This window comes from Pteropus alecto, unplaced genomic scaffold (assembly GCF_000325575.1).
Source record: "Pteropus alecto unplaced genomic scaffold, ASM32557v1 scaffold87, whole genome shotgun sequence".
Taxonomy (NCBI): Eukaryota; Metazoa; Chordata; class Mammalia; order Chiroptera; family Pteropodidae; genus Pteropus; species Pteropus alecto.
The window spans coordinates 1,298,967-1,306,294 of NW_006443225.1; positions in this window are offsets into that span (position 1 = coordinate 1,298,967).

A 7,328-nucleotide genomic window follows, 5' to 3' on the forward strand; every position below is an offset into this window, starting at 1 on the left:
GAACTATCCCATGCTTGGTTCAAAAGGAGCAATTTGTACTAAACTGGATAGGAAGAAGAACAGAAAAGGACAAAGAGAAAGACTCCAGTTAGTATTGCTTAGCCGCAGAGAATCAAAACAAGCCAATGTAATTAGAATAAATTATTACAGGAGGAAGTGGATGATCATTCCCAGAGATCATGGAGATAAATTGCCAATTTGAAATGGGTTAGAGGCATTTGGGCTTGAAAGCAGGGGGTAGAATAAAATGGCTGATGGAAATTCAGCCCCAGATTCTAGGGCTGGATGAAAAAAGAACAAAACTTTATCTCTTGGTTAAATTCTTCAGATCTTCAGCCTGGGGCTCTCACTTGTCATTCATGCTAGAAGCGTCAGCTGTTATCAATGATGTGGTTATATTTCAGAGAATCCAAAAACAGGTAAGGCCATCAGTCGGTAATGAATGGATTTAACACTTCTACATGGTCTATTCTAAGGTCCTATGTTATTGCATGTCTTTCTGACAACATCTCTCTGTGTTGGGTACTCTTATTATCACTATCTTATGGAAGCAAAAACAGCAGCACAGAGAGGTTGAGTCACTTGCCCAACGTCACAGAGCTAGTGAGTGGCAGAGCCAGAACTTACACCAAAGCTGACTGGCTCCGAAGCCCAGACTTTGAACACACCAACTTGGCAAGGGATAAAACGTGTGATGGCGCACCTTGAGTTTTAGAGTGGGGAAACAGTTCTCCTGTGCAACATCACTGGGGTCAATACATCAGAGACAGTACAAATGCAAATGCTAGCCACCTGCAGGGCCACTGGTCACGGGGTATCAAGATGCCCCGTTGATGCCCATGAATGCTCCTGAGTGTGCCCTGGGTGAGGAAACCTCTACACAAAGCAAGTAAAGCATTTCTGGTGAGTCTCACCTGGCTGGACAAAAAGATCCTGATCATGAGCATGCAGAAATTTTTACTTTCCAGCTGCTGTGATCTGGGAAGCACCCCTGGCCCCCATCCTGGGCTTTTGAACACAGCCATCCCATTCACCCACTTCCCTGGTGGGAGCCCATAGAAAACCCCACAGGCAACGCCTGATCCCAGGTGTCCTGTCCCTCCTTCCTGATTCTCAGTCTCTTGGCTTCCATGTTTCTATAGCCTTTTATTTTAAAGCTCTACTTGGACTCCATTCCCCAGCTTTTGTGATCTGTCCCAACTACCACATCCTGATACACATTCCAACTTCACCTAATCTCTGGATTACAGCAGTGCCTACAGAACTGTGTAGGACATACCCCATCCACACCTCTAACCCTCCCCACTGCTGGCCTGGGGTCATCCAAGAGCATTTAAGGGAGCAGATGTGACTACTATAAAGCTATAGAGGCACTCCATAAACACCACACAGAGTCAAGAATGGGTGTGAAGGGCTCTATTTGATGTTTCTGCTAGAAACTACTACTAAAATATAATGTGTGCTTACTGTTTGGCCTGTAGTATTTACTAGCATAAATAATTTGTCTTTACGAGTTGTTTGCTTATTTGTAAAACTGATGAACAGAGACTGTAAGAGCTTTAGTTAAGAATCTCAAGCTGGACCAAAGGAATCAGCCAAGAGTCTGCAGTCTTTACCTTTACCTTTGTCTGTCCTTACGCCCTTCACACGCAGATCTGCAGGGCTGGGACTCAGTCACACCTTGCTCTTTTGTCTGTTTGCCCCAGTTTTCCTTCTGTGCTGCTCATAATTTTCTTTCCTGTATTATGAAGATTGACTTGACCATTCAAACAACATTTATCTTCAATGCGCCTTTGAAAAGTGTAAGAAAGCATAGCTTTCTGCTCTGCTTTCGATTTGTCCAGGTGTGCACACAAAAGCAAGCAAGCAAGAGTACAAAACGTCATTTTCATTGTCTCCTTCCCTAAAAAGAAGAGCAGAGACTTCACTGTGGGTCAGGGTTCTAGAAAAAGCAATCCAGCTATTGGGAACGACATTTCACGATGTCCACCCACCATGAAACAGCGACCAAAACAAGGCCGTGATATTCAACTCCAGAAACCCATTTGCATTAATGGAAATTTGAAAAAGAACCCATCTGTGTTTTATTCACCTAAATTAACGTAGCAATAGTAATTGCCAAGTGTTGTTCAAAAAGCGGATATTGGCAGGTAACTAGGAAAACAACCACGCATCTTGAAAATTTAGGTCATGAGAAAGTATAGGACTAATAATGACAGACCATGAGTGCTTCACGATAATGGCTCCCAAATCTGATTCTAAACCGAACTGTACATGATAGCTGTGAAGGTCAGTCCAACCTTGGCAAGTCTCATTCTTATAAGATGATCCCATAAACTTGTTCCTGGCTATTGGAGTTAATAATTGAGTACCAACTATGTGTAAGGCCCTGTAATAAGCCCTTAACTCAAATTTATGGTCTCATTTTATCTTCATAACAATGCTATCAGATAAGCATTCATTCTATTTTATTGATGGAAAACTGCAGCTCGAAAAAGTGCTTCAGGAAACATGATGCAAATTGCCACCCTTCACTGGAGGCATCTCACTACCCCATCTCATGCCTCCCAGCCCTCCTGCCTATGGAAGGAAAAAAGCAACTCATCCTCTACCTCTTGACTACTTAAAAAGGAGGCCAATTTAATCTCAAAGTGTCCCTCCTTTTCCATTGCTCAATCTCTCTGCCAATCAATAGCTGAAGGCAGCCTGTCTTCCACAGTGCCCCAGGGCCTGGGACTGCAGAAGCAGCTTACTAGCCTGTCCTCTTCTACTTCCCACGGGAACACTGGAGCCCACACCTCCTCAGGGACCCACCGAGCAAGATCTTCCTGAGGTTCTGCTCTGGAATCCCTCCCCTCTCCTTTCCTGAGATGGCTTTCCTTTTTAAAGACTTTTCTTGATTACAAAAATAATCAATTCTCATTACAAAAAAATTGTATAAAACAAAAATGTATAAATAGAAAATTAAAACCACCCATGATCCAACCCGACAGAGATAAATGCTATAGAACAATATGATCATCTATTAATAGGTTTTTTTCCTATACGTTATTTCACTCCCCAGGTAAGTTATTCACACACAAATTGAGCATCTACTGTTTACCTGAGGCTGATCAAAGGCATCCTCTGCTTTTAAAGAGCTCACAGCCCTGGGGAGAGGCAACCAAAAAGCCCACAACAAAAAACATAATTATAATTTGTCATCGAGTTACTGAAAGAAAGTAAAGATTGCTGTGAACAAGAATAATGGGAGAATACTAATTAGAATGGGGTTGGGGAAGGCCTCTAGGAGGAAATCAGTCGGCTTTGAGGAATCTAGTACCAAGACTAGAGTAGTGGTACTAGAGTAATGAGTAGTTGTCACCAGGAGAGAAGCAAGAGGCACCTAGAAGGAAGCTCTAGGGGCTGGGGTGAGAAAGGGGCCTGTTCTCTGGCCAGGTCAACTTTGGGACTGGGCCCTAGTGAAGCAGGGTGCACCGGAGAGTCTAAGCAGGGAATGACATGCCCAGACAGAGCGACCCTCAAGTGAATTGGACAGGGAGCCAGAGGGGAAGGCGGTGGGTATGGAGATCAAGAGAAGCCACTGATCCAAAGTATATTAGGTAGGTAAAATTGGGAGAAGTGTAGATATAAAGAGGGCAGTGTGAGTTCCGATATTCAATAATTTTATTCAGCCTTAGTTAAAATATTCATTAAAACCTGTTGGATTAATTAAATAAGGAGAGCATTAGCCCATTTCCAGTTTAGGAAAAAAAGCTCACTGCCAGCGTTAATTTAATTTTACATAAACTCACTGAGGCTGAAGCAAATCTGACTGGTTTTCAATGTGAAAATAAAGTATAAAAATTGTTTTTAGAGTTATTTCTAAACAGAACTTGTCTCTAATCCTAATGTAACAGAAATATATACATAAATCAGATTCATCAAATGAATCTTCAGCTAACAACTGTTCGACAATGATGTTAACATCACGTGTAGGAATGCTACGTTTTCTAGAATTTGACATTTTCAGCAATTGAGAATTACTATATTTTGTAAATGGAAATACCATTACTAAAAACAGAATGTTATAATTAGAATGATGTCATTTGTTTCCAAAGACTATCGATATACTAGAATGATGCGAAAATAATAATAAAAGCAAGATATTTCGTGGCAAACTTTGAAGGTAAGGTCAGGGCTGTCATCTGCGAGTTATCTCGGGGTAAACGCTGCAGCCATAAGTGCCAACAGCAAGCATTCTCAGGGAAAACACGAAGTGGATTAGATTGCAGTTGTTCTAATGCCTTAGCAGCCTAGTAAGCAAACCAAGCCCTGCTGCCTGTAAATGCCTCAAGCTTATGGAATCGAACCTAAAGACAAGCAACTACAACAAACAGCCACTAAGCTTGCCAACATAACCAATCAATAATTTCTTTTCTTTGCTAGCTTCTCTGTATCAGTCTTTCCCGAGCTCCGAGCACCTGTCGGCAAGCGTCCCTAACCTCTTCCAATTAGTGCTGTCCTGATTCCAATTGATTTTTGCTCAAATAAACTTTTAGAATGTTTAAAATGTCTCAGTTTATTTTTTAACAAACCGAAGGACTCAAGTTCCAAACACAATCAAGGTGGAGCTTTATAACCTTGAGAATGTGCTGACCAAGCTTTATGGCCTGTTCTAAAGAGAAGAAAGAATTCTGGAGAACATGACCAGTCAGATTCTTTGAAGATACTGAAAGTCATCAAATGAGCCAAGTCCAGTAAAGATTCTTTGAAGTTGTGTTTATTTTTCACCATGAAATAGAGAAACTTACAACAAATACTGTTGTGAACTTATAGTCTAATCAAAATGGTTAACTGTTACAAAACTTCTGATCTTAAGACTGTAATAGCAGTTCTACTTGTTTGTGAGACATTTTACTTATTTATTATATGGGTGTTAAAAACTTAAAGTTACTTGTCAAACATGTGGTAGCTAATTCAACTTTGACTTTATTGGCCTTGTTTTAATTGACCCAAATAACAATAAAATGTATAGATCTTCATAGAGTTGTGAAAAATCATTTGTAAGGTTTCTTTCTTCCTAACATAGGTTGTAAAAGTAACTTGTGATTATAGCAGGTCTACATTTTAAATACAATGCAAAATCTGGACTTGCTTTCTATAAATATATATAGGCATTTATTAATTCACATAATTAAAATTATAATCTATTTTTTATTTTTCTTATTTTTGTACCTAAAATATCATGAAAAGTTGCCTTGCATCATTAAGAAGTCTTCAACAAATTTCAGTGTCTGTGTAGTATCCTAGCATATAAATGTCCTTATTAATTGTTTAGATTGTTTTTTAGTCTATTAGAAGAGCTATTCCATGAATAGCTTTGATGAATCTCTGTGAAAACTACTTATGGTTTCCTTCAAATAGACTCCTACAAATGGAATGACAGAATCAAAGAGTACAAGTATTTTTAAAGATCTTAGAACTTATTGCTCTATCACCTTCTAAAAAGGATCCCTAATTACTCCCTGCCTCCAGCAGTCAATATCAGTTCACTTTTCTCCTGCTTTCTCTTCTTTTCTTCACTGGGCCAGTATTTTCCTTCCATTCCGAAGAAGACTGAGGGATATCCTTCATCCTGTGTCTTATGATGTTTTTTTTAAAATCAAATGAGACTCTGAATGGCACCAGTTCTCCTCAGCATTATTAGTTACTCTAATTGGTTGGTCCACCTGGTCATCCATGAGTCCCCGCTGACAATTTACTCAAACATGGTAAAGTCTAGCTACATTTTTTTCATACCTACTCTAGCTCCTTTCCTAAAGTGACATCAACCATCTCTACTTCACTGGAATAAATTATTTATCATGAGGCAGGAATAAGAGGTGGTTTCTAGGGCTACTGAAAGCACTCGCCATGCAGCCCAAGCACATCCTGCCAAACTGTAGCTCTTTTGGGGTGTGGAGTAACGTAAACTGAGACAGAGACTGCTTGCTGGAATTGTAGACTTTATCAGCACATGACATTGCCATACCATGAGAATCAGGTAAATCCCAAAACGATCTTGACTGGGGAGAAGCCAGTCCTCCCCAGAAGCACTCCATACCCTGTACCTGTGGTAAATCTCAGAACTGTGTAGAGCTTTCTGATGCTGATTAGGCCTTGCCTTGTCCATGGGTCTTGTCTTGTCCTTGAATGTTCCAGATATTTCTACACCAAACCCTTTGCCCTCCCCCTCCATTATTTTCAATAACAAATAAGGGGAACTTTGTCAACTTTAGCAAATATGTGTTGTCTACTGGGAGTGGCAGCTGCCCCTGGGCCTGGAGGGAGCCAAGTTCCTCCACAGAGATGTTCTAACATCTCTTGCCCGATTATAGCTGCAAATGGACAGGAAGAGTAGGACCTGATTTACTCAGAGATGAGAGTCTGAGACATACAACCAGGTACACAACTGAGGCCAGCAAAGGTGGCCTCTGAGAGTGAGGAGCACTTAGGATGGGTAATGAACGGAAGGGGAAATGAACATCAACTGCGCCACCACCAGACCAGCGGCAACAGCAGGGGCTGCCGTCTGTCCCACCAGCTTACTTCCTTCAGGTTCCCCTCAGCAAGAGGGACCCAGGAGACTTTTGCTCCTTACACATACATGGGAAAGAAGATCTAAGTGGCACAGGGTGGCCTGTGGCAGACCCAAGATGAAATGCCCAGTTTTCCTTCAGGGGCAACATGCAGCACAGCCTCAGGGAGCATGGTGAGCAGACAACATTGGATGCTTTCTCACTTTCAGGGCCTGGCTCAGCTGTAGAGAGCCACAGTGTCACAGCCCTCCCCAGGACAGACTGGGCAAGGCAGAGAGGTATAAAGGCCCAACTATTTGGGACAATGTTTGCTCCAGACTCTCTGGTGGGCAGGCAGGGCTATGCAGGGCCTATATCATAGCTCACCATCTTCCTCTGCCCAAACTGTCTCCTCCTTCTTCCTTTCATAGCTGTTGATCCATAATACGTATCTTTCACACAAACTGTCTCAGTGACTACTCCTAGATGGTCTGACTTACAACAGTAAGAAATTACCAAAATAGGAATTATGGAGAACTGAAAGGAAGAAAAGGGAGGAGAGAAAGAAATAGAAAAAAAAAAAGAAGAAATCAATCAATAAAACCAGAAAGCAAAAAAAAGCAAGCAAGAAGAAAGAGAAACAAAGAAACAGAAACAGAAAGAGGAAGGGATAGAAGGAGGGAGGGAAGAAGAAAGAAAGAAAGAAAGAAAGAAAGAAAGAAAGAAAGAAAGAAAGAAAGAAAGAAAGAAAGAAAGAAAGAAAGAAAGAAAGAAAGAAGAAAGAAAGAA